This window comes from Lissotriton vulgaris, unplaced genomic scaffold (assembly GCF_964263255.1).
Source record: "Lissotriton vulgaris unplaced genomic scaffold, aLisVul1.2 SCAFFOLD_413, whole genome shotgun sequence".
Classification (NCBI taxonomy): domain Eukaryota; kingdom Metazoa; phylum Chordata; class Amphibia; order Caudata; family Salamandridae; genus Lissotriton; species Lissotriton vulgaris.
This window is the reverse complement of record NW_028255561.1, coordinates 1,165,701-1,191,005: the sequence shown is the minus strand read 5'-3', so window position 1 is coordinate 1,191,005 and position 25,305 is coordinate 1,165,701.

The following is a 25,305-nucleotide window of genomic DNA, read 5'->3' as shown; positions in this document are numbered from 1 at the left end:
AATTGGAGTTCTGGACTTTTTGGTTCCGTCCAGAGGTGTCAGGGTACAACACCCAAAGACCCCGGAGTTCCACCTGCCTTGGTGCACAAATGAACAGAAACACGGGCTTCTCGATGGTGGCGTCAAAGACCAAAGGTTTATTACTGCAGGGACACAGAAGTCACAGAATCTACACACGGGCAGAAACTAGGAGCCTGTTCGATTTGTACAAAGTGGGTTGCTCCTTATATACGGTTTTTTATGCTAGGGGCAAATTCTTTACATGTAATACATTCCCAAAACCTTCGTGTCTAAAACAATAAATATTTGGTGTTACACAGGAACCGTCGATAATATCTGAGGCCAAACATTGCGAAGAGAGGGGTTCCCACTAGTTTGTCACAATTCCCTGTCAATATTGCATTCAGGACCCGGACCGCCTCATCGTAAAGTTCGTTACCTCCCCCTAATAAAGATTCAGAAAGAAAGAAACAGAGCCAGGTGTGGAAGATAGAAAAGCGGGATAAGGGATGTTTGTGGGTTGTAAATGGGCAAGGCTACCGGCTTCGGCCGCCTAATCATGATCAGATACAATGGACACGAAGACCAGTTTGGCAGGGCTGGCCTCGGGCAGAGGAGGCAGCCTTTGTCGAGTCATGCAGCTACAGCGTGATCTGGTTTAAGGTGCACGTGTCATGTAAGAGGTGAATCTCCGGCTAAGGCTACGTGTCCTTAATCAAAGTGGAGTGAATGAAGTGATCCGAGGCTATTGCATATGTGAGGGCAAGGAAACACAAAATGGCGGCGGCCATGGTCTAAGATGGATGCCGTGGGTATATCAGAAATATGTCAATGGAAGGAGTGCTCTTGCTCGTAGCGTAGCGAAAACACTAGGATATACTAAATGGATCATTTGCGGTTCACTGATACCAATATTAGGTATTTCCGACAAACTTAAAAACACGGTTTCAAGTTGTCACAGAACCGTCACGGAACCTCAACCAGGCATCTTCGCTCTCTAGTCTAGCTTCAAACTTCGAAGGATTATCGAATACGATAGTCTTGTGAATACACAAGTCCTTCGGCTTTGGCACTTGCAAGTTCCAAACAAAGCGATCCCAAGGGGATACCAAAACTAAGAACCAAACTAAGGACTGGGAGACGCTCCACTTATACTTAACTGAGGTATCGATGACGTCACCAGAAGACTCGTCTATCGTTTCGCTCTACCAAACATCAAGGGTCCAAAACAGGGCGATAGTCAGGGCAGCAGTCCTTTGTAGCCGTCACAATGCAACGGGAGCAACAGAGATAGCCAGGAGGGAGGCCACGTGACGAGAGCAAGGCTAGAACTCACACCTACAACAGAGACAGCTAGAAGGGAGGCGACGCGACAAGGGCAAGGCTAGAGCTTACACCTACAACAGAGATAGTCGGGAGGGAGGCGACAAGACAAGAGCAAGGCTAGAGCTTACACCTACAACAGAGGTAGCCGGGAGGGAGGCGATGTGATGAGAGCAAGGCTAGAGCTTACACCTACAAAAGAGATGGCCAGGAGGGAGGAGGGGACACGATGAGAGCAAGGCTAGAGCTTACACCTTCTACAGAGATAGCCATGAGAAAGGCAACGCGACAAGAGCAAGTCTAGAGCTTACAACTCCTACAGAGATAGCCATGAGAAAGGTGACGCGACAAGAGCAAGTCTAGAGCTTACACCTCCTACAGAGATAGCCGGGAGGGAGGCAACGTGACGAGAGCAAGGCTAGAGCTTACACCTACAACGGAGATAGCCGGGAGGGAGGCGATGCGATGAGAGTAAGGCTAGAGCTTACACCAACAACAGAGATAGTCGGGAGGGAGGCGACAAGACAAGAGCAAGGCTAGAGCTTACACCTACAACAGAGGTAGCCGGGAGGGAGGCGATGTGATGAGCGCAAGGCTAGAGCTTACACCTACAAAAGAGATGGCCAGGAGGGAGGAGGGGACACAATGAGAGCAAGGCTAGAGCTTACACCTTCTACAGAGATAGCCATGAGAAAGGCGACGTGACAAGAGCAGGTCTAGAGCTTACACCTCCTACAGAGATAGCCATGAGAAAGGTGACGCGACAAGAGCAAGTCTAGAGCTTACACCTCCTACAGAGATAGCCGGGAGGGAGGCGACGTGACGAGAGCAAGGCTAGAGCTTACACCTACAACGGAGATATCCGGGAGGGAGGCGATGCGATGAGAGTAAGGCTAGAGCTTACACCAACAACAGAGACAGCCGGGAGGGAGGCAATGAGATGAGAGCAAGACTAGAGATTACACCAACAATAGAGATAGCCGGGAGGGAGGGAGGCGACGTGACAGGAGCAATGCTAGAGCTTACACCAACAACAGAGACTGCCGGGAGGGAGGCGATGAGACAAGAGCAAGACTAGAGATTACACCTACAACAGAGATGGGAGGGAGGTAGGCGACACGACAGGAGCATGCTAGAGCTTAAACCTACAACAGAGATAGCCGGGAGGGAGGCGACGGGAGTAAGGCTAGAGCTTACACCTATAACAGAGATAGCCAGGAGGGAAGTGACGCGATGAGAGCAAGGCTAGAGCTTACACCTACAACAGAGATAGCTGTGAGGTACGTGGAGCCAGGCCTCCTGATAGCAGTGCATTGTTTTTTCTTCTGTGCATATTACCTTAGCCTACTTAACCAGCATCTACTTGTTATGATCTTAACTTGGTTGTAAAAATTTGTGGCTAGTTTCCTTTGGGCCATGCAGCTCTATTCATCGGTATTTCTGACTTGCCCATGGTTAGCCCACTATGCTGACTTATAGGTGTAATCATCGGACATTCTACCCTGTCCTTCCCAGGAGTCCAGGCCCTCCAACCTACCTTACAAATTGCCACGGTATCGCCAGCTGCCATATCTCAGCTTTCTGAGGAATCAAATATTCCTGCCCCATATTGCATACATACACCACATAGTCTACCATTCTATATGACTTAGTGGGATCAGGGAAATTATTTTCCTGCAGGTCTCCCTTCTAACCAACAACAATAGGTAAAATAAGAACAAATCGTGTTTCCTCCTTAAGGTGGATTCTGAATCAAAAGCACAATCACATTCCTCTGGGACACCACAGTATTCGAGTGATCATAGAGGGTGGCAGCCTCTATCTTATATTTGTTGATCTGAACTCGGCCTTCGATCTGGTCCCTCGGGAGATGCTTTGGAAAGTGCTGAGTGATCTTGGGATTCCTCCCTATCTTTCAAGGGTATAGAGAGGCTCCATTTGGGAAACTTTGCCCAAGTACATTGTGGAAAATATGGGGAACTTACTTCCTGCTTCCCTGTTTAAAAGGAGGTCCAACAGGGATGCGTTCTAGCCCCTAGCTTATTTTGCCTTTTCATTAAGGGTCTGGTCGACCATCTTATAAACATCAAGTATAACGACGCTCCCAAGTTAGCATCAGGGAGGGTGCCTGCGATGATGTTTGCCAGCGACACCTTGTTCCTTTCAAAAATATCAATGGGCATCCAGTGCACTCTCGATGGCTTTGCTAATTTTTGTGAGCTGCGAGGCATGGAGATCAATCTAACTAAAACGAAATACATGGTATTCAACCCCCCAGCACGACTAGGCTAAAACCTTCCCTAAATGGTACTCCTCTAGAAAGAGAAAAGATATTTGATTATCTGGGAGTTACCCTATCAGAGCGCTTTGAATGGGGGCACCAGCTGGCCAAAGCAAGACTTCGGCTAAGCAAGACAGTGGAAGGTATAATGAAGATGTACAGCCGCCCCTGTGGTGGAAATCTATAAAGCTCAAGCAAGGGGTGCCACGCTATATGGGGTGGAGTTGTGGGGGCACTACTCTACCTGCAACCTAACGAAAGTCGAGAACAACTTTATGCAGCAGCATGTTGGCCTACCTCATAGTACTCCTCTCACTCCCCTCGGGCATGGACATGGGCATCAGGCCCCTTGATCAAGAGATTGCCCTGAGGCCTTTAACTTTCTGGAGGAGGCTACGGGTGACCCCAGAGTTGTCCGTCTTCAGGGATGAGCTAAAGGAGCTCCAGACCTTATGTACTAACAGAAATATCCCGTGGCTCTGTGACATAAGAGATCTAGCCTCTAAGCTAGGTAAGCCAGGCCCCTGGAGAAATCCCGAAGCATCATGTGCACTGATATCCAGGCCAGAACTAGTCAGATGTTTCCGACAATTTAATTTAATGTCCCTAGAAGAAAGTGCCTCATGTGGTCGCTTAACAGTGGAATTTCTGTCAGTTAAAAATACATACAGCAAGGAACATTTTCTGGAATTTGTTCAACCTCCACTGGCCAGGAAACTCTACGTGCAATTTAGATTAGGGACGCTCCCATTACTAGAAATTACCAGCAAGTGGGTTAAGGAACAAAAGGGGGACCGCCCTGTATCTAATTATAAGGTGGAGTCTAAAATACACGTCTTGTTCCTCTGCCCAGCCTATCGGTTGCCGCGCAAGCTGCAACTCTGCAAGAACCTGGGCTTTGTGAGCTGTGCAGAGGCCTACAAAGTTTTAAAGTATGACACCCATCCACCAATAATCTTTGCTGTATCCCAATTTTTAAATAGCAGGTGGCACATCCAAAGAGCTATTTTAAAGTAAACCTTTTGGGGTTGTAGAAATGCACTGAATTTAGATAGGGTTATTAATTATATTCATGCTCTGGGTTTAGCGTTGTAGCCCCACATTTTTAGTTTTGTATTAATCTTAGAGTACAGCTGTCTCCTAGTTAGCTGCTTTTATCTTCTTATAATGGGCCGAAGACTGCATCACAAAGCTTTTTTACTTCTCTGTGAGATTTGTAATTCTTGTGTGTACACTGGATGATCATTGTCTTAACATATGAACTTGAGAAATGTAAACATTTTTAACCACAAATTTATTAGACTTGTTTTATTGTGAACTGTACTTTGATGGCCCCAGTGGCCAAAATAAAGTTATTGGATTGGATTGGAAAGCTTACCTCAAACACTCATTGCAGTAGATAATTTCAAGTCTTACCCACTTCTTGCACAAATAGTTGGATGTTGGAGCACTGGGAAAACACATGCAGAACATCTGGCTTCTCAGATCCTCATTTTTGACAGTGCCTAGTTGGACAATTCCCGACTGGTAATCTGAGCTGCTTCCAGTAGGCTCTGTGTAGAGTGATCAAGTGGTTCCATCTTAAACAAGCAGATGTAACTGTACCATATGAAATGTGCATGGACACTTGACACTTATTATGTCAATCCAGCTCCAGCACGACACATCACTACAGTTCTTCAGGCAGTCTGAAGTCTGCATCTGCAGCATCCAGCAGCAGCCAGGACCAGAAAACCACCTCTCTCTTCCTAGGGGAGTATCTTGGATCCCTTCCTGAAAAGAAGTCCCTCTTGCCTCTGAACTGTGTGCCCAATTGATGGCATTTTCCATCAGGACAGTTTACAATCCGTCACTGCGTCAAGGGCCTCCCAGGGTAGTAATGTCCCATTCTACAATACCTGACCCCATTTGTATATTGCTGCCTTTTTCAGGTGCTCTGTTGACTGGTCTCTCATGGAGTTTGATGTGCCGGGAGGATTTCCAATGGGTGCATACTGGCTAATGTGGTGGATGTAACCGGTCTCCTAATATCCAACCAAAGTATGACGGCAGCTGGAAATATCTTCAATTGTATCTCCTTAACAAGTGTTCTTACCCTAAATTTAAATAAGAAATGTGATTCTGCTACACACAAACTGTAATAGCCCCCCATCCACCCAGTCTGTGATTCATTGGGTTCTTTCAATAATACCCTGATGTTTTTCCACTGAAAAGCCAAGCAACGGAATTGAAACTCTTCAGTGGTCAGCCCCCTGTCCATTCTTCTTCGTAGCCTTTTCCCAGAAAGCTTAATCCTTATTGAAACTCATGGGGATTGTAATAAAAACAAATGAGAGTTTCAGCAAAATGGACCTTTTGATCAGGTTTGACCTCCCATATATTTTTATGGGGAGATTCGCTCAAGATCTCAATATTTTCGTAATTTTCACTATTGCCTTCTTGAGATAAATCTGTTCCAGGCCGTGCGGATCCTGAACTGCCCTGATTCCCAGATACCAAAACTAATTTGTGATTACTTTATCATCACTCGGCAAGTTCCAAACCATGATTTCCGTTTTTTATTCGCTCACCAAATATCCAGTGATCCTCCTAAACTTATACATTATCTGTTGTTTTATTAGAAGGGAAACGTCTAGTTTAGAGGTGTAAATCATCAAGTCGCCGCATACAGTGCAACGTTTCTTACTGTGGTAAATATTTGATTTACCGTCCTAATTTCTATGCAGGTAAGTACTTAAACAAAAATAACTCAATCGGAAAGAAAGAGGCAGAGTCCGTGGTGTTAGAGTTCTTAGGGGTTTTATTCCTTAAAAAGGAATGGTACCAGACCGGATATCATCATGTTCCTGCCACCACTGGGGTGCAGGAAGGGATAGAGCAATATTTTATTGACAATACATAGCTTATATACTTAAATCATATAATAGAAACCAATACAGTAGGCGTAACAGCTGAGAGAAACAAGATAAGAGCACACACGTGGTAGTGATACGTAATTAGAAGGCGTGAACTAGGCGTGAACATGGAGGCGTGTGCTAGAAACGTCATATGTAGGTGTCACAAGTAGGTGGGTACAAAACAGAATCTGGCAATGTCAGCAGAAATCTGAGGCCTGGATGCGCGCGCAGCTGCATGACGTGTGATTGACGTGAAGCTGGAGGGTGCAGGGGACTTGACATTTACACTAGCGGAAAGAGACAGAAGTCTGGCATGTCAGATCAACTCGTACCTCTATCATATCTGGTATCTGATGTTTAGGAACCATATTATCTAAAAGGAAAAGGTCTCTGGGGCAGAAGCTATTCTATACTGACTGTGAGTGCGTGTATAAGCGTCTAAGTGTCTGCATGAGATGCGAGGGGGCATGGGCCTACCATGGTAACAGAGGCTATGAATTACTTGCACGGAGACAGTGAGGCCGGGCCCTTTGCTCTGCAGCTGGGGGGATGTTTACTTAAACTAGTAGGTAGGAATGCATTTTCGAGGAGCGGAACAGATAATTCGAAGGTTGGATTCAGTCTTAGCAGGCAGCAGGCTGAGCAAAGCGCCGTGAGCCGCGCAGGGAGTAAGGCAGAGGTCACGGGTACAGAGGCAGCCCAGGCTGAGGCGTTCAGAGTCAGAAGGCAGAAAAAGGCTCGATGGCAGAATTCAGGGCCTACTTCGCCAGAGCTGAAAAACGTGTAAAGTACACCACAAAAAGACGTTGGCAGGGCATATTTAGAAACGGAATATTCAACCCATTCAGGGTGGGTCTGAAAGAGGACAAGTTAACGTTGGACGCAAATGTATTTGCGTCTTCATAGCTGGCATAGGAGGGAAGTTACATGCATTTTAAACTGGTACATGTGGAGTTCTGGACTTTTTGGTTCCGTCCAGAGGTGTCAGGGAACAACACCCAAAGACCCCGGAGTTCCACCTGCCTTGGTGCACAAATGAACAGAAACACGGGCTTCTCGATGGTGGCGTCAAAGACCAAAGGTTTATTACTGCAGGGACACAGAAGTCACAGATACTACACACGGGCAGTAACTAGGAGCCTGTTCAAATTGTACAAAGCGGGTTGCTCCTTATATACTAGTTTTTGGCCTTCAGGCGAATTCTCCACATGTTAGTACATTCCCAAACCTTTGTGTCATGAACAATAAATATTTGGCTTACACAGGAATCGTCGATAATATCAGATGACAAAACATTACGAGCGAGGGGTTCCCACTTTTCCATCATAATCCCATGTCAACTTTTCATTCAGGAGCCGGACCGCCTCATCGTAAATTTCGTTACCTCCCCCTAATAAAGGCCCAGAAGGAAAGGAGCAGAGCCAGGTGCAGAAGATAGAGAAGCAGGATAAGGGATGTTTGTGGGTTGTAAATGGGCAAGGCTACCGGCTTCGGCCGCCTAATCATGATCAGGACAATGGACACGAAGACCAGTTTGGCAGGACTGGCCTCGGGCAGAGGAGGCAGCCTTTGTCGAGTCATGCAGCTATAGCGTGATCTGGTTTAAGGTGCACGTGTCATGTAAGAGGTGAATCTCCGGCTAAGGCTACGTGTCCTTAATTGAAATGAAATGATCGGAGGCTATTGCATATGTGAGGGCAAGAAACACAAAATGGCTGCCATGATCTAAGATGGATGCTGTGGGTAAATCAGAAATGTGTTTATAATAGGAGTGCTCTTGCTCGTAGCGTAGCGAAAACACCAGGATATACTAAATGGATCATTTGCGGTTCGCTGATACCAATATTATGTATTTCCGACGATATTGAAAACACGGGTTCAAATCGTCACGGAACCTCAGACCCTCCTTTTGCCCTTACATAGGCAATTACTCAGTCTACGTCAGAGTCTAGTTCTATGCTCATCAGGTCAGTGACATGTTGTTGTATCATCATCCTTTCTCGTGCCTTTTCTCCAAACGCAGGTGGTTTCCTAGAACAAGTTGCAGCACACAGACTACACAGAGCAGGACCACACTGGATAATCAGGCAGCATGAGAATAGGAATACTAAGATGACACCAATGACCATTAGAACCTTCCATCCCCACGCTGATATCAGAGTCCAAAACCACTCCATGAAGGACCAGTTTCCCTTGTCTACATGTATGGAGTCGGAAATCTTGTGTAGCTTAGAGATCGCCTCATAGACTGTTGGAGCATTATTAGGGATAAAGACACAGCAGCTCGATTGGATCATTCTGCATACCCCACCTCGATCTGCAAGTATAACGTCTAGAACCATACGGTTCTGCAACGTCATGATTCTATCCGCCTGAAGCTCAGCTGTCAGATTGCTAAGGGCACCGGCAGTTTCAGTAATAGTAGATTCAACTACCCGTGTTAGCTGACGTATGTTTCTACTATTGGCCATAGGCCCCCAGAACGGAAGGAAGCCTTTGAAGAAGTCTCCAGCTTCCTGACCAGCGGTATCTTCCTTGCTGAAGACACCTCTCGCTGCTCTGGTTCTGTGGTAATCAGATGAAGCAGTGTATGTCGGAGGCAACAATCGAGCAATATAACATGATCCTGAAAAGTCGGCAGGCAACCATGTATAAGCTCTGTCTCGACAAATGAAGTAGGTACCCCTAGCAGTAAGAAAGGCAGGGGAAGAGTTAGCCGGAAACACATAAGTCTCTACGCACTCACTCCTCCCTAGCTGAGCTCTCGGGTTTCTCCCATTACCTTGCAAACAGACCTGACCTCGGTGAGGTACGACCCAGATTGGAGTTGAGCTTTTACGCTTGCTTTCGCCTAAACTAAGGCGATACTCTGAAGTATTCCAACTTAAATATACTCGCAATTCGTCTCTAGGGTATGATGGAGTATTATTGACGTCCTTGACCATGTCAATAATTCCCTGGACTAAGGCTTTGTTTGCAGAGTTATATTTAGTGGAACGCGGTGGACGTGGAGGATAGGTCTCAAGGGCATAAGCAAAGATGGATTGAAAGGCCTGAAATGATCCATTGTAGCTGAAAGGCAAAACCAGATAGGGAATACCTTTATCCATAGTGTGGGGTATCAAGCCACACACCCAGCAGTCTGTAGTGTTAACTACCAGTTGGTGTTGGTGCAAGAGCTGTACAAAAGTGTTGTTGATGAATTCTGAGCGTCGAGCTTGCTCATGTTCAGGAAACGAGTGAAAAGAGTGTATAGAAGAAACAGTAGAAACAGCAGGATCAAGGGGAGGTACTGTAGTAACTGGCACAAAAATCAAATTTATACTGAAGACAATTCCACCCACCAATGTTGCTAAAATAATCAAGAATGTAATGGCACATTGCATAAAAAAGCATTTGCTATGAAGAATTCTATTAAGTCTGTTTCTGCGAACATAAATCACATTCTCTCGTTGCAGCGCAGGAAGCTCCATCTTCTACAATCCGCTCGCGACCACTGATGATGTGTACGTAGATGAAAATGCCTCTATCAGCCCTGGGAGTTCCCAGAACCAACAGAAAGATCGACCTTGTGTCAGACCCCTGCAGATTCAAACTAGGCACACAGCCACGACCCTACGGCTACCCAGACGGCAAGGCAATTTTAAAAACAATAAACAATAGCAAACTTCCTGGCTGGAGGCAAAAGTTCAATATATCAAAATCACAATATGCAGTTGCCTGCTTTATTTGTCCATTTTACGGCTTCTTAAGTTATATCTCTGCTTCGCTGGTACTGTTTGATCGGAAAATAGTGTACCACTAGCAGCTGTTGCAGAGTTTAAGTTCGCGGATAGCAAAGTTTCTTCTGATGCTGGAGACAAATGTTCAGTGTTCAAAGGAGTCTTTTCAGGAGGAGAGTCAGGTTTTGAAGCGTCAGTAATCAATTCGGCATCGCTGAAAGAGATGAACTTCGGTGTGCTTTCAGATTCGGAGGCACCAATTCCCTTCTTCACCCAGTCGTCGTAAGGGAGCGGCAAAGGGACACGCTTAACATGTGATGCGTGTATCCAGTGCTTGCGGCCAGCTACACGAACTGCTGTCCTTGTTGCCAGTAGAATTTGGTAGGGCCCCACAAACCTCGGCTGGAGGTTCTTCGTCCTCGCGAAGTTCTTGATGACAACAAAGTCTCCCGGTTTCAGCTGATGCCCTGGACTCTCCGGAGGCTTTGGCAAAGCATCGAAAACCTGTTGATGAATAAGACTCAATTTAGCAGTCAAGTCGTAAAGGTAGTCTATCAACATAGGATATTCTAAAGAGCGAAATTCCTTAGGCCTTGGCACACCCCAGATATTAGCCGGGCGGCCAAAGACCATTTCATAAGGGCTAAGCCCTATTCTAGAATGTACAGTTGCTCTCGTTGATAACAAGGCCAAAGGAAGTGCGTCTGGCCAGGCTAAACCTGTGGATGCTTGTATTTTAGCTATTTTCAGCTTGAGGGTGCCATTGTAACCCTCCACTAAACCAGCAGACTGGGGATGGTTTGCACTGTGAAATTTCTGTTTCAGTCCTAGGCCGGCACACACACTCTGCATAACTTTCCCTATAAACTCACACATTCCAGACTCAGCAATCCACCTTGCAGATGTAGCAACATACATTCTGCTCATCGTGTCTCTAGCTGTCTGTTTAGCGATTTCATCAGCAAAGGCATTCCCACGACCAACATCATCCGTGATTGCTTTATGAGCACTGCACTTCACAATCGCAACTTCAGTCGGCAAGGTTAGAGATTCCAACAAGTCATTAACTAGCTGACCATGTTGGATCTTAGTCCCATGGGACGTAATGAAACCTCTTTCTCTCCACAACCGGCCAAAACTATGGGCCACGCCAAATGCGTACTGACTATCTGTAAACACATTCACTCTCTTTCCCTCAGCTAAAACACACGCTCTCGTTAGAGCTATCAATTCTGCAGCTTGGGCAGAATTCTGACTCACTCTTGCAGTCTCCACGATCGTCTTCAAAGTTGTTACTGCGTAAGCAGCAGTCACTTCACCATTCTCTAATTTAAAACATGACCCGTCCACATACAGCGTACCATCTGGATCTGATAACGGAGTATCCTTCAAATCAATACGTCCTTTTGTCTCTTCCTCCGTTTTGAAACAGCAATCATGTGGCTCGGAATCACTCGACTCTTGATCAGTCGGCAACAGTGTTGCTGGATTCAATACATTACATCTTTTGATCTGAATATGACTCGCAAGTAATGTCAGCTCGTAACCAGATAATCTCGCACTAGTAAGGTGTTGAGTCTTCGTTCGGTTCATGAGTGTATCCACTGCATGAGGAACCATGACCACTAGCATGTTGTTCATCACCAAACCAGCAGATTGTCGAATGGAAGCCGCAGCTGCCGCTGTAGCTCTCAAACAACTAGGTAACGCTCTGGCTACCGGATCTAATGTTGATGAAAAATACGCACAAGGGCGTTGTTTATCACCAAACTTCTGTGTCAGAACACTCAACGCGCAACCTTCTCTCTCGTGAACGTAGAGCGTGAATGGCTTACTGTAATCAGGTGTACCCAATACAGGAGCTGAACACAATGCTTTTCGTAATTCAGTAAAACTTTCTTGACATTCATCAGACCATGGCACCGGACTCGGAACATTTTTCCCAGTCAAAGCTACCAATGGTTTTGCTAAAAGAGAAAAATTTGGGATCCACTGCCTACAGTAAGAGGTAATACCTAAAAAGGCACGTACTTCTCTCTGCGTGCGGGGAACACTCATTTGCGTAATTGCTTTTATTCTCTCTGGGGTCAACTTCCTTCCCTCCTTTGACAAGAGATGACCTAGGTAGGTCACTTCTTGGCAGCAGTATTGCATTTTGGAAGGTGACACCTTGTGATTCAAATTAGACAAATGATGCAATAACGAGATCGTAGCTGCTTTGCAAGTTTCCTTGTCATCGGCAGCCACTAGAAGATCGTCTACGTACTGTACTAGGGCAGAACCTGGAGGAAGGACAAAAGAATCTAACTGACTTTTTAATGCTTGACTATAAATAGATGGACTTTCACAATAGCCTTGTGGAGCGCGTTTAAATCTAAAACTGCGACCTCCTAGACAGAAGCCGAAAATATCTCTACTTTCCTCGGCTATCGGAATGCTGAAAAAGGCATTCTTTAAGTCAATAACTGAGAACCATGTGGCTGTGGCAGGAATCAATGTTAGCAAGGCAGTAATGTCTGGCACTACAGGAAACTGCGGGACTACAATCTTATTAACTTCTCTAAGGTCTATGACAAACCTATAAACTGGAGGTTTTGTAGGATCAGTTCGTTTCAAAATCGGTAGTACAGGACTGTTACAGACATTTCCTCTAGTTTCTTCAACCACACCTTTTTTAATCAAATCTTGCACAATCAATAAAAGTGCACGCTCTCCTTCACTAGATATTTTATATTGGGGAATTCTTGGAAATTTTACATTAGTTTTCAAAGTTACCACATACGGTGGAATTTCTAGGAGACCTACATCATTAGGACCAGTCGCCCACAGAGAATCAGGGAGTGAGCGTAGCTCTGGCGGGAGTGCGTCCATTGACAAGTACATCGGAGAGGTGATATTTTTACCCAATGTAAGCTGTACTCCTTCCGGAGAACAGTACAATGTCGCATATAGTCGTTTTAACAAATCTAAACCAAGCAGATTTTCATTACATCCTGTCGTTAAAATCAGGGGTGCTTTCAATTGGCACGGTCCAACAGAAATAGACAAAGGACCAGATATCGGGTTGTAAACAGGGGCGCCTGAAAAACCTACAGAAACATTTGTTGAGCCGGACAAAGGTGCGCCAGGGAGTTTCGCATGAATGATAGAACTTTTTGCTGCACCAGTATCCAACAGAAACGGTTCGACTACACCTGATGTTGCTACTGCGACATAAGGCCCACTCTGATCCACTGGAACTGATACTACTCCCTCTCTCTGTCCATGGCTGTCCTAGTACCCATTTTGCTGAAATCCCTCATCTATTTCATTATAGTCCTCAACAAGATACTGTTGAGATCTATTTTGCTGAGTAGACTGTCCATTTTGTTGATCAAAGTGATTGGAAGGACGATCATTTGTTTGTGGAGCCATAACACCTCGTCCTCGACCTCTAGAGTTCTGCACAAACCCACCACGACCTCTCTGAGCTGCTGCTGCATTATTTTGTGCTAAGATCGGACATTCATTTTTATAGTGACCCTCTTTCTTACAGTACGCACACTGATTCCACTGGTATTGAGGTCTTGATGAGTTATAATCTGTCCTTTGGTATGAACCTTGCTGTGTATTAGATTGATTCGTGCGAGGTGGATACGCCTGCTGCAAAAGAACTTTAGTTTTTAAATCTTTCGTTTTCTTCTCTGATTTTTCCTTTTCCTCTTTATCCCTATTTTCGTAGTACTGTGCAGTCGCAAGTATTTGCGCTGTTGTAGATACAGCCCACGCACTTTCTGAGTCTTTTAATTTATTGCATAATTCAGGTAACAAATTATGCACAAATTTATCGACAAACAGTCTTTGTCCTCCTTCTGTACTCATGTCCTGACCACTATGATCTACAAAAGTCTCTTCAAACCTCGTGAAGAAGTCGGAGACACTTTCGTCTTTCTTCTGCCTGCATGCTGACAGCTTGTCCCAATTTACACGCAATGCCGGCATCAGAGTCTTCATTAGATCAATTATTCTACCTGGTAGATTAGCAATTAGAGGTTCGGGTTTTGCACCACCCACTTGCTGACCATCTGCTGCAGTGATAGCTGCCCAGTCACCACCTAAGGCAGCTTGATGATCCTCTCTACGAATTTTAGCCCACACTGGTTGTGGAACTACGTTACCAAACAACATATCGATGTCCGCTAAGTTCATTATACAAGCCTCAACTGTCTGTGTTAATTCCTTATAATATCCAGCAGGATTCTTGCGTGGATCTGGCAAGGCCTGCTTCACCGCTAGCACTTCAGCTCGCTTCCATGGAATGTGTATCCACACTCGTTGGAACTGCGCTGGAGCAGCTGCAATACCAGCATTATCATCACGTTGTATTGCTTCGCGCCAGATTGGAGGAACCTCCCTCATAGGATATTGGCGACTTAGCTTCGTTTTACCTCTTTCTAAATCTCTCGGTGAACGAAGAGATGGATCATTCCTAAAACTTAAAATAAGTTCCATCGCTTCTTTTATATTCTCACCCACTATCATTCCAGCAGCGAACTCTTTTTGAATTTTAATTAAATCTTCTAAATCTGATTCAACATCATCTTCTTCTATTTCTTCACGTAACAACGAGCACATCTCATCAAAGACGTACCGTTGTGTTGGTTCCCCCCACTGCATAAATGTGTCTAGCACATCTCTCGTACTATATCTTCTACTTTTCGAAATCCATCTGAGAGCCGCGGAATCTAAAATTCCCCGTTCCTCAGTACTTGGAAGCTGACTACGTCTCTGAACTGAATCAGGAGTAGGAGTCTTAATTAAAGTTTTATATAAAGGAGACAGCATATTAGTAACAGAATCAGTGATTCTTCGACGAACAGAAAGTGGAGTTAGCACACTCGCAGACGTGGAGAATGCAGTAGAGGTAGGAATAGATAACGGAACAGTAGGAGTATCGAGAAAAATAGTTTGTGGAACAGTAGGTGTAAGCGAGACAGAGACAGGTATAGAAGTCGGTAATCCAGGAAGAGGAGGAGCTGTAGGAACATTCACATTGATCGCAGGAGGTACGGGAACTTGATTCTGGGGGACAGGAGCAGGAGCACCAGGTTGTCCAGCAACCGGCAATTGAACATTCGGGACAAGTGGAGCCGTAGCACCTTGTGCATACGGTGGAGGTGATCGTAACAGATAAGACAACAGAGGATCGTTTTCGGAATCCTCCAGTATCTTAGCCATTTTCGATGGCAAGGCAGGATAGCACTTGTCAATCGCTAAGTTATGCTCTCTAATGGCCACATCTATGGCCTTCTCACACTCGTTAGCCTGCAACTGTTTAGCCGCTTGCTCTAGAGTTAACTCTTCTTGTTCTTTCTGTTCTTTCTTCAACCTTTTCATTTCTCTCTGTTTGGATTCTTTTCGCCAGTAACGGAAAGAATCAAACATTGCCGGCCGGGCTTTCTTCCTAAACAATTTCGCTTCTAAGTTGTCGAGAATCTCGGGTTCAAAACTACCATGCAGTGGCCAACTAAGGACACCATCCTTCTTACAGTAACGGACCCATACCTCATTATAAGATATAGGACCCACACCAAATTTACAATATAAATCATATAGGGGAGTCCCAATCGGAGGAACCAGACAAGAGTCCTCCAATCGTGAATCACTGTTGCAACTAAAACAAGACAACATACAGTTTTTCCGACTTACCATTTTCAGTCCGGAACACAAAACAAACAAAACACGGAACAGATATGTGCACTCGAACCAAGAACTTAGGCCTACCAAAACGAACTGATGTATCGATACCCAAACTAAACCAAATAGATTATCTTAACCAGAACAACCAGTGATAATCCTACCAAGAACCAAACCAAACCAAGAACCAATCAAGGATTTTAACAATCCTCACAAAGTAACCAGCTAGCTATCACTAAATACTTAACTGAGTCACCGAAGACGTCACCAAGGAGAAACCCGTCACGTTTCGCTGTACTAAGGACTGCACCTCGGGTCCAAGACAGGGCGACGGTCAAGGCAACGGCCCACTGCAGCCGTCCTGAACGGGAAACCCTCGTGGAAGAGAACTTCGGGCCACTTTTGCGATATGCCGGGATCGATGAAGTGGGGCGCCTCCCTCAGGAATCTTCACACGAAGCTTCTCGAACTCTTCAGGCTTTTGGACCGGTACCGAATGACGTCGCCCCACGTTGGGCGCCAATTGGAGTTCTGGACTTTTTGGTTCCGTCCAGAGGTGTCAGGGAACAACACCCAAAGACACCGGAGTTCCACCTGCCTTGGTGCACAAATGAACAGAAACACGGGCTTCTCGATGGTGGCGTCAAAGACCAAAGGTTTATTACTGCAGGGACACAGAAGTCACAGATACTACACACGGGCAGTAACTAGGAGCCTGTTCAAATTGTACAAAGCGGGTTGCTCCTTATATACTAGTTTTTGGCCTTCAGGCGAATTCTCCACATGTTAGTACATTCCCAAACCTTTGTGTCATGAACAATAAATATTTGGCTTACACAGGAATCGTCGATAATATCAGATGACAAAACATTACGAGCGAGGGGTTCCCACTTTTCCATCATAATCCCATGTCAACTTTTCATTCAGGAGCCGGACCGCCTCATCGTAAATTTCGTTACCTCCCCCTAATAAAGGCCCAGAAGGAAAGGAGCAGAGCCAGGTGCAGAAGATAGAGAAGCAGGATAAGGGATGTTTGTGGGTTGTAAATGGGCAAGGCTACCGGCTTCGGCCGCCTAATCATGATCAGGACAATGGACACGAAGACCAGTTTGGCAGGACTGGCCTCGGGCAGAGGAGGCAGCCTTTGTCGAGTCATGCAGCTATAGCGTGATCTGGTTTAAGGTGCACGTGTCATGTAAGAGGTGAATCTCCGGCTAAGGCTACGTGTCCTTAATTGAAATGAAATGATCAGAGGCTATTGCATATGTGAGGGTAAGAAACACAAAATGGCTGCCATGATCTAAGATGGATGCTGTGGGTAAATCAGAAATGTGTTTATAATAGGAGTGCTCTTGCTCGTAGCGTAGCGAAAACACCAGGATATACTAAATGGATCATTTGCGGTTCGCTGATACCAATATTATGTATTTCCGACGATATTGAAAACACGGGTTCAAATCGTCACGGAACCTCACATGGAGACGGTGAGGTACACGTTAGGGAACATTTCTTGACCATAAAATTTATATTTCCTCATTCCCTCCTTGTTCCCTACGGACCCTTCATGATATATCGATCCTCATGAACCGATCAGTCTGTTCTTGTAACATCATTTGCTCTTCTTTCTGCTTTTCGCGTTTTGAGTGAAAACTGGAATGTGCAATGCACGATGTGGCGCACAGACCACAAATCGCTGGCCCACACTGTAGGCACAGGCAGCAACTGAATACTATGACAAGGGCAATGCCTAGGAAGGATAGGATCTTCCATCCCCAAGCGGTCAACGTTGTCCAGAACCAACCGGACCAAGTCCAGGTGCCTGGATTCTGATGTATCAAACTTGCAATTTTATGAAGACGTGTAATAGCTTTGTATACCGTTGGCGCGTTTTCTGGAATGAAAACACAGCAACTTGACCCGATGACCTTACAAGCTCCGCCTCTATCTGCCAAGATGACGTCAATAACAAGACGGTTTTGAAGAACAACAACCCGCATGGCAGATTGCTCCTCTGTTAAGTTGCCTAGAGCGGAGGTAGTTTCATTCACTACTGCTTCGAGTGTTCTAGTTAATCTACGTATTAGTTTACTGTTTTGGACGGGACCTGTGAAGAAAAAGAATCCTTTATTGAAATCTCTGTATTGCTCCCATGCCGTTTCAGTATAGTCGACAATCGGGAGATCTCTTCGGAGTCTATTCTTTACTAGATTTGTATTTCTATGATAATCAGGAGGGGCTAGGAAAACAGGTGGCAGAAGGAATGCAATGTAACAGGTACCATCCCAATCTGGAGGTAAGCGTATGTATGCGGTATGGCCACAAACAAAATAGGAATGACGAGTAGCTTTAAATGTAGATCTGCCTTGATCACTGAATTCGACCACAGTAGTACATTTACTATGACCTAAGTGTACTGAACCCTTCTTTCTGACACATAAATCACCAGTGACTGGTAATACTGACATAGCAGGGAGAATGGGTGCAGCTTCGGATTCAACAGTAAGAATCATGAGGTAATTGTATAATTACCTAATCCATATACTTCATTTTCTAGATCAGTTCCTATTCTAATGGGAAGTCCCTTCTTGTCAGGGTAACAGGCATTGAGCAGAACTAGGTTCAGGTTTCCCCAAATCCAATTCCCCTCGAAAACAGCAGTATCAGAATCTAAAGAATTAATTAATCTAAACCATGCGCCACAGGAGCCATTGTGAGTGAACGGGTACGGAAAGAGAGGCAGAACTCCCTTGTATTTCTGATAGGGAGGGAGTCGGCCACATATCCAACAGTTTGTAGCATTGTTAGTCAGATGGGAGTGGTGTAACATACTAATGAATGTGTTGTTGCGCAGCGCAAGTCTGTAAGATAATTCATGAGGGGGTAATTCACTAAAAGAATGTTCGGCAGTGACATTGTAAGCAGATTGTTCACGCTTGAAGATAGGGTAGTATATGGGTAGTAGTATACTAGCAACAATAATCAAAAGACTTAGAAAAAACAAAACCAATAACGTCACTATACAGTGACTACGAAGTGATTTACAATATGCACGTTTCTTGAGTTGTCTCTCTCTCTCTCTATCTCGATCTAGGGGATACATGTCAGAAACTAATTTAACCGATTCACCTAGGGGAGGACTTAAACAATTAAACTGTCTGACTTGCTAGATCGTAGTTTCTTTTTGTACTCCTCTTGGGGAGTTTCCTCTCGTTTGGGAACTTTAAAGTCACTAGGTTCAAGGCAGTCCTTTGAGGGGGTGGACGAGTCAGTCTCTGGCAGCAGTTCATTACATTTTTTAATATGACTCGTGTGGATCCACCCCTTTCGGCCTTCCACTTTAATCGCGGTCCTCGTGGTAAGAAGGACGATCTTCGGCTCTTTCCAGCGGGGCTCCAGCGGGCTTTTCTTGTCGAAATTGCGAATCAACACAGTATCGCCGGGACGGACATCATGTGGCTTTACATCAGTGTTGTCAGGAAAGGCTGCGGCAACCTGTGAACGACATGATTGGAGTGCAGACATCAAGGAGGCAAGGTAATCTGTCAGCATATTACAATCAACATCGGTTATTTTCTTAGGCATGGGCGTCCCCCACATATTTGGTGGTCTGCCAAAGACCACTTCATACGGGGATAGCCCTGATCTCGAATGGGGGACCATTCTCATATAGAACAGTGCAACTGGCAGGGCGACTATCCAGTCGACCCCTTTCTCTTTACAGATTTTAGCAAGGCGTGTTTTCAGTGTCTGGTTATGCCTTTCTACAAGGCCAGCGGCCTCGGGATGTTGAACACAATGGAATCTCCACTGATATCCTAGCAGAAGGGAAACCTGTTTCATGAGCTCGGATGAGAATGGCTGTCCGTTATCTGAGTACACGATACGAGGCAAGCCGTACCGTGGGAAGAATTCTCGAACCAGCTGCCTGGCAGTGGTCGGGGCAGTGTAATCTGAGACTGGATATGCTTCGGTCCAACGGGAAAGTGCACAACGAGGACATACTTGAATCCTCGACAACGGTCCATCTGGATATAATCCATCTGGAGGACTTCAAAAGGGTGATCGGGAGGATGAAATCCACCTTGCTCTACAGGGACGCTTTTACCTGGATTGAACTGACAACAGATCATGCAAGTACGCACTTTCTGTTTTGCTGCTGCTCGTAAGTGTTTGTTGTACCAGAGGTTCTGCAGACTGTCTAACATAGCTTTCTCTCCTAGATGTGCTGGACTATGTGCGGTGTTTATTATAACTTGAACCATAGAGTCGGGGAGAAACCATGTAGATTTTCCCTTCGTCACCCATCCCTGATCTGTCTGGATCCCTCCTAGTTCAGTCCATTTCTTTATTTCATCTGAAGTGGCATGTGTCTGAATATCGATTACATCTAGTGTGGGATCTTTAACTGTCATACAATGTGTCGGTACTATGATCTTTGTCACGTCAGTTGTCTGGGTGTGAGTCAATGCTGTATGTTTCGCTGTTTGGTCTGCCAGGTCGTTACCCTGGGACACAGAGTCTGTAACTTTAGTATGTGCTTTACACTTCATGATGGATATACCTGAAGGCAGATGTATTGCTTCTAACAGTGCTTGAATGAGGGGACCATGTTGGATCTTGGCACCATGAGAGGTCAAAAAACCTCGTTCTTGCCATAACACTCCGAAGTCGTGTACGACTCCGAAAGCATAACGTGAATCTGTGTATATGTTAACATTTCTGTTCTTGGCTAGTATGCAGGCTCGGGTCAGAGCGATGAGCTCTGCGGCTTGAGCGGACAGTGTATCAATACGATATGTTTCTTTGACTTCAGTTTCAGTGGTCACTGCATACGCGGCCACTATTTCTCCTGTACTTGTTCTCATACATGAACCGTCCACGTAAAGTGTCAGGTCTGGATTTGTCAGCGGGACGTCTGTTAAGTCTCGTCGGGGCTTTGTTACTGCATTAATGATTTCTATACAATCATGCGGGGCTGGATCTGTCATAATCGAGGGTAACAATGTAGTGGGATTTAGAATGCTACAGCGTCTGATTTCTATGTGTGGCTGGAATAGCGTCAATTCATAACCTGTAAGTCGTGCTATAGTCAAGTGTTGAGTCTGGGTTCGGTTTAGAAGAACCTCTACAGAATGTGGAACTTGTACTGTTAATGGATGTCCTAAAACAATTGAGTCGCTCTGTCTGATTGCTAGGGCTGTTGCTGCGACTGACTTTAAACACGCAGGCAGCGCCTGGGCTACTGAATCCAATGTACTTGAAAAATAAGCGCAAGGCTTATGTGAACCTGCTTGGTCTTGAGTGAGGACAGACAATGCTGTACATCACGTTCTGTAACAAAAAGTGTAAAAGGTTTGCTGTAACATGGTGTCGCTAAAACTGGTGCTTGACATAAAGCTTTCTTTAATTCCTCAAAAGCCTGTGTATGTTCCTGAGTCCAAGGGAGGGCAGTCGAAGTCGCTGCCTCCTGTGTTGTCAACTGAATGAGTGGTTTGGCTAGAAATGCATACTGAGGAATCCATTGTCTGCAGTACGAGGTGAGGCCTATAAAGGCCCGCACTTCCTTCTGTGTCTGGGGTTGCGGCATATTTACAATTAGCTGGATGCGATCAGGAGTGAGCTGTCTCCCCACTTTGGACAGCAAGTGACCCAAGTACACAACTTGCTGAACACAGAATTGTAGCTTCGAAGGAGACACCTTGTGTCCCTTGTCGGCCAGAAAATGTAAAACTGTCAGTGATGCTTGCTCACATTCGGGTTCACTTCGTGCGGTGATCAGCAGATCATCGACGTATTGCAGTAAGGCGGTGTTAACTGGCATTTGAATACAATCAAGTTGTCTTTTCAGTGCTTGACTATAGATGCTGGGGCTTTCTGTGAATCCTTGAGGTGCGCGTGAAAATTTGAAACTTCGTCCATTTAAACTGAATCCGAAGAGGTATTGGCTCTCTGGATCAATGGGCACACTGAAGAAGGCGTTCTTGAGGTCAATTACAGTAAAGAACGTTGCTTCTGAATCAATAGCAGTCAATAGGGATGAGATGTCGGGAACCACAGGATACTGTGGAACAATGCATTTATTCAGTTCTCGTAAATCAATTACCAGCCGATATACTGGCGGTGCATTGGGATCAGTACGTTTAAGAATCGGAATGATAGGGGAATTACAGATATTGGAGTCGGTCTCTACGACCACTCCTTGGGCAATGAGCTCTTCAATGATTTCCAGTAAAGCCACTACAGCATTGGGTGGTAACTTGTATTGTCTGATTCGGGGTAAAACAACACCTGGCTTGAGTGTAACATGGTATGGTGTAATGTGCATGCAACCTACATCAGTTGGGCCTTGTGCCCACAGGTGTTCTGGTACATTTTTCAATCTGACATCAAACTCTCGTAATACATAGTGACCCTTGAAGTCACGCAAGAAAAGTCTAACTCCTTCCGGAGAACAACATATCACCGCTCCTAGAGCCTTCAGCGTCTTGATTCCTAACAAGTTTTCTGGACATGCTTTCGTGAGTAACAAGTCTGTAACACGTGATAATGGACCTACTGCTAGGGGGACAGGTTTCGATACTTCATTTACAATAGGCTGTCCTGAAAAACCAAGGGAAACATTCTGTGAGCCTGAGAGGGGTGCCCCTGGGACTTCATCATGGCTGATTGTTGTGCGGCTTGCCCCTGTGTCAATTAAAAACTTTCTGTCTTTTCCCAATACGTGACTGTGTACATAAGGACCCTCTTGATCTACAGGAATCTCAATAAGAGGCAAGCCAACCTCCCTCTCTAGGCTGTTTCATGTGTATCGCTGATAATCGGGATAATCAGATTGGGCATACTGGCACATCTGCCGTGAAACTTGCTGCGTCGCGGCAATGGCCTGTGGCTGTGATGCCGCTGCGGTTTGTCCTGTATGTGGTGGAGCATGCATAGGTTGTGCATTCTGCGAAGTCTGTTGCTGGCCCTGGTCTTGTCTAGGCGGATGCGGTCTTTCTTTAGTTTTACCTGTTGCTATATTGTGTTTCAGGACTGGACATTCATGTACGTAGTGACCTGGCTGCTTGCAATAGTTGCATGTCCCTTTAACGGGAGCTGCTGCATTACCTGTCTGGGTCGTACCCTTTCTCTGGCCGTCGGCTGGAACCGACTGGGCCACTAACATTTTCATTTTCGTGTCTTTCATGCGTCTCTGTTCATGATTCTGTTCTTCTCTAATTCTGTTCTGGTGATACTGTAACATCTGTAACATCTGGGATGGCGTATTTGCTTGCCATGTACTTTCAACCTTGTATACACGGTTCTTAACTGATGTCAGGGAATTCTCGACTAATTTTGTTACAAAAAGATGTGGGTATGACTCGCTACCTGGTTTTAGGCCACTATTAATAATGAAACATTTCTCGAATCTTGAATAGAAGTCACTGGTATCCTCATCGTGTTTCTGTTTACAGGCTGAGATTGCGTCCCAGTCTTCCTTTTTAGTTGTCAATAATCTTGGCAAAACCTGTACTATCAAACCTGGTAATGCTTTAGCTTTCTCCCCAAGGCCTAGCCCTGGAGTACGAATTTTTTCCTCGTCTTCTACTTCGGTCCATATAATCTTTTTATCTCCCACCTCCCATTCTCTTTCCTTGAGTTTCTCGTAGATGCCGGTGGGCAACAGGACCTTTAACAATTTCATAATATCAGTATATGTGTAATCTCCCATGAGTAACATGTCTTTAAGTTCTCTGTGAAAACCTGCAGGGTCTTTATCGTGACAGGGTACTAGTTTCTTCATCTCCAATAGTTCTAACTTGGTCAGAGGTGTGTATACATACACACGTTTCAGGGTGTTATCGGTGCCCATAACTGGATGTACTTCTCGTAATGGGTTCTGCCTTTCAAAATGTTCCATATGAAACATTTTTCTTTCTGGGGGCGGAGCGGAAACATATTGTGGGCCTAAGAAAGCGTTATATCTGTGCCGTTGTTCTAGAATTATTTGAATTAACTTGGAACTTAGGCCTCTCCATCTATTCATAAGTAGCGCTTCTAATGTATCAGGTAAGGGACCTGGATCAGAATGTTGATTTCTGTATAACGTGAGGAGGTGCTGAATCATGTATATGCCAGCTAACTTCTGCTCGTCTGGGGAAAGGTTCAGAAATGTCTGCGCTACTGTGTCATCATTGTATATATTAGAATTGTCAGCCCATAGTACTGCTGACCGGGCTAGTTCTTGTTCATCCATAGAATTGAGTACATGGTACCCCATTCGTTCTCGAAGCATTTTATCAGTGTCTTGAAACAGATATTCAGGAGAATTCGGTTTTGATATGCCAGAGAGAAAAACTCTCTTGCTTTCTGGGCGAATGCCTTTCCTAAGGTAAGTTCCCTTACCTACATACGCTATCGTATCTGTAGTCTTTTCTGGTTCTTCAGGTCCTTCCCCCTCGGAGGGGGAGCCATTTTCTTTTTCTTTTTCGTGTATTTCTATTACTGCTTTTCTTATTTTCTTGTACATACTTGCTATGCAATTCACTTTATCATGCTTTCCTTCGGCTATATTTTGACCCCACTTGTTTAGTGCTTCCATTTCTTCCTGGTCTACCCCAGGCCAGTCTCGGTCTCTTATTAAGCAATTTATGAAAAAACGTAATACATATGCTTGAGTGTCAACTTTCTGGTGTGCCAGGGCCTCCTTAATACTTTCAGGATTTTCCCCAGTCTGGACAAAATGATATATTCTGTCTAGGTGATCAGTCATCCCTGGGAATAACACTAGGTAATCTGTAGCTTGTCGTAAGCGTAGTGATGCTATCAACATTCTATCGTCTTTACCGGGTACTGGATCGTATCTGCAAACTGGAAGGGGTTCTTTGAGTATGTCGAGACGGGGTGATTGGGGTGTATGTTGCTTCAGTATGTCCCTAAAATTGAATCTGTGTGTTGCTGGCGGGGTCTGAAGACCCCCCATCGCACCTCCTGAGGCGGAGGCTTGGGCATTTTCTCTCTGTGGAGTCTGTATGTGTACCTGAACTTGTCTCTTAATAGGATCAGGCGCATTCGGATTCGGTATATTAACCTTAGGTGTGGGAAGTGGTGGAGGTGGAGGAACAGACTGTCGAGCGGGTGAACTTTGTTGCGGTAATGGCGGGATATTGTCTTGGAGTGGGTTGCCACCTCCGTCACCGTTAACAGGCGGCACGCGGGCAGGTGGATTGGTGTAAGCGGGAGCTACATCATCTAGATAGGAAGCCAGGAATATGTCTTTAGTAGTCCTGTGATTTACTTTAGTCGGAACCAATGGTGGCGGCAGATCTTTCGGTATTTCTGAAGTGGCTTCAGGCGAACCCTCGGCCACTAAGTACATGCCATTTACAAGATTGTTTCATGCGCGGTCTACTTGTTCTGCTTTTAC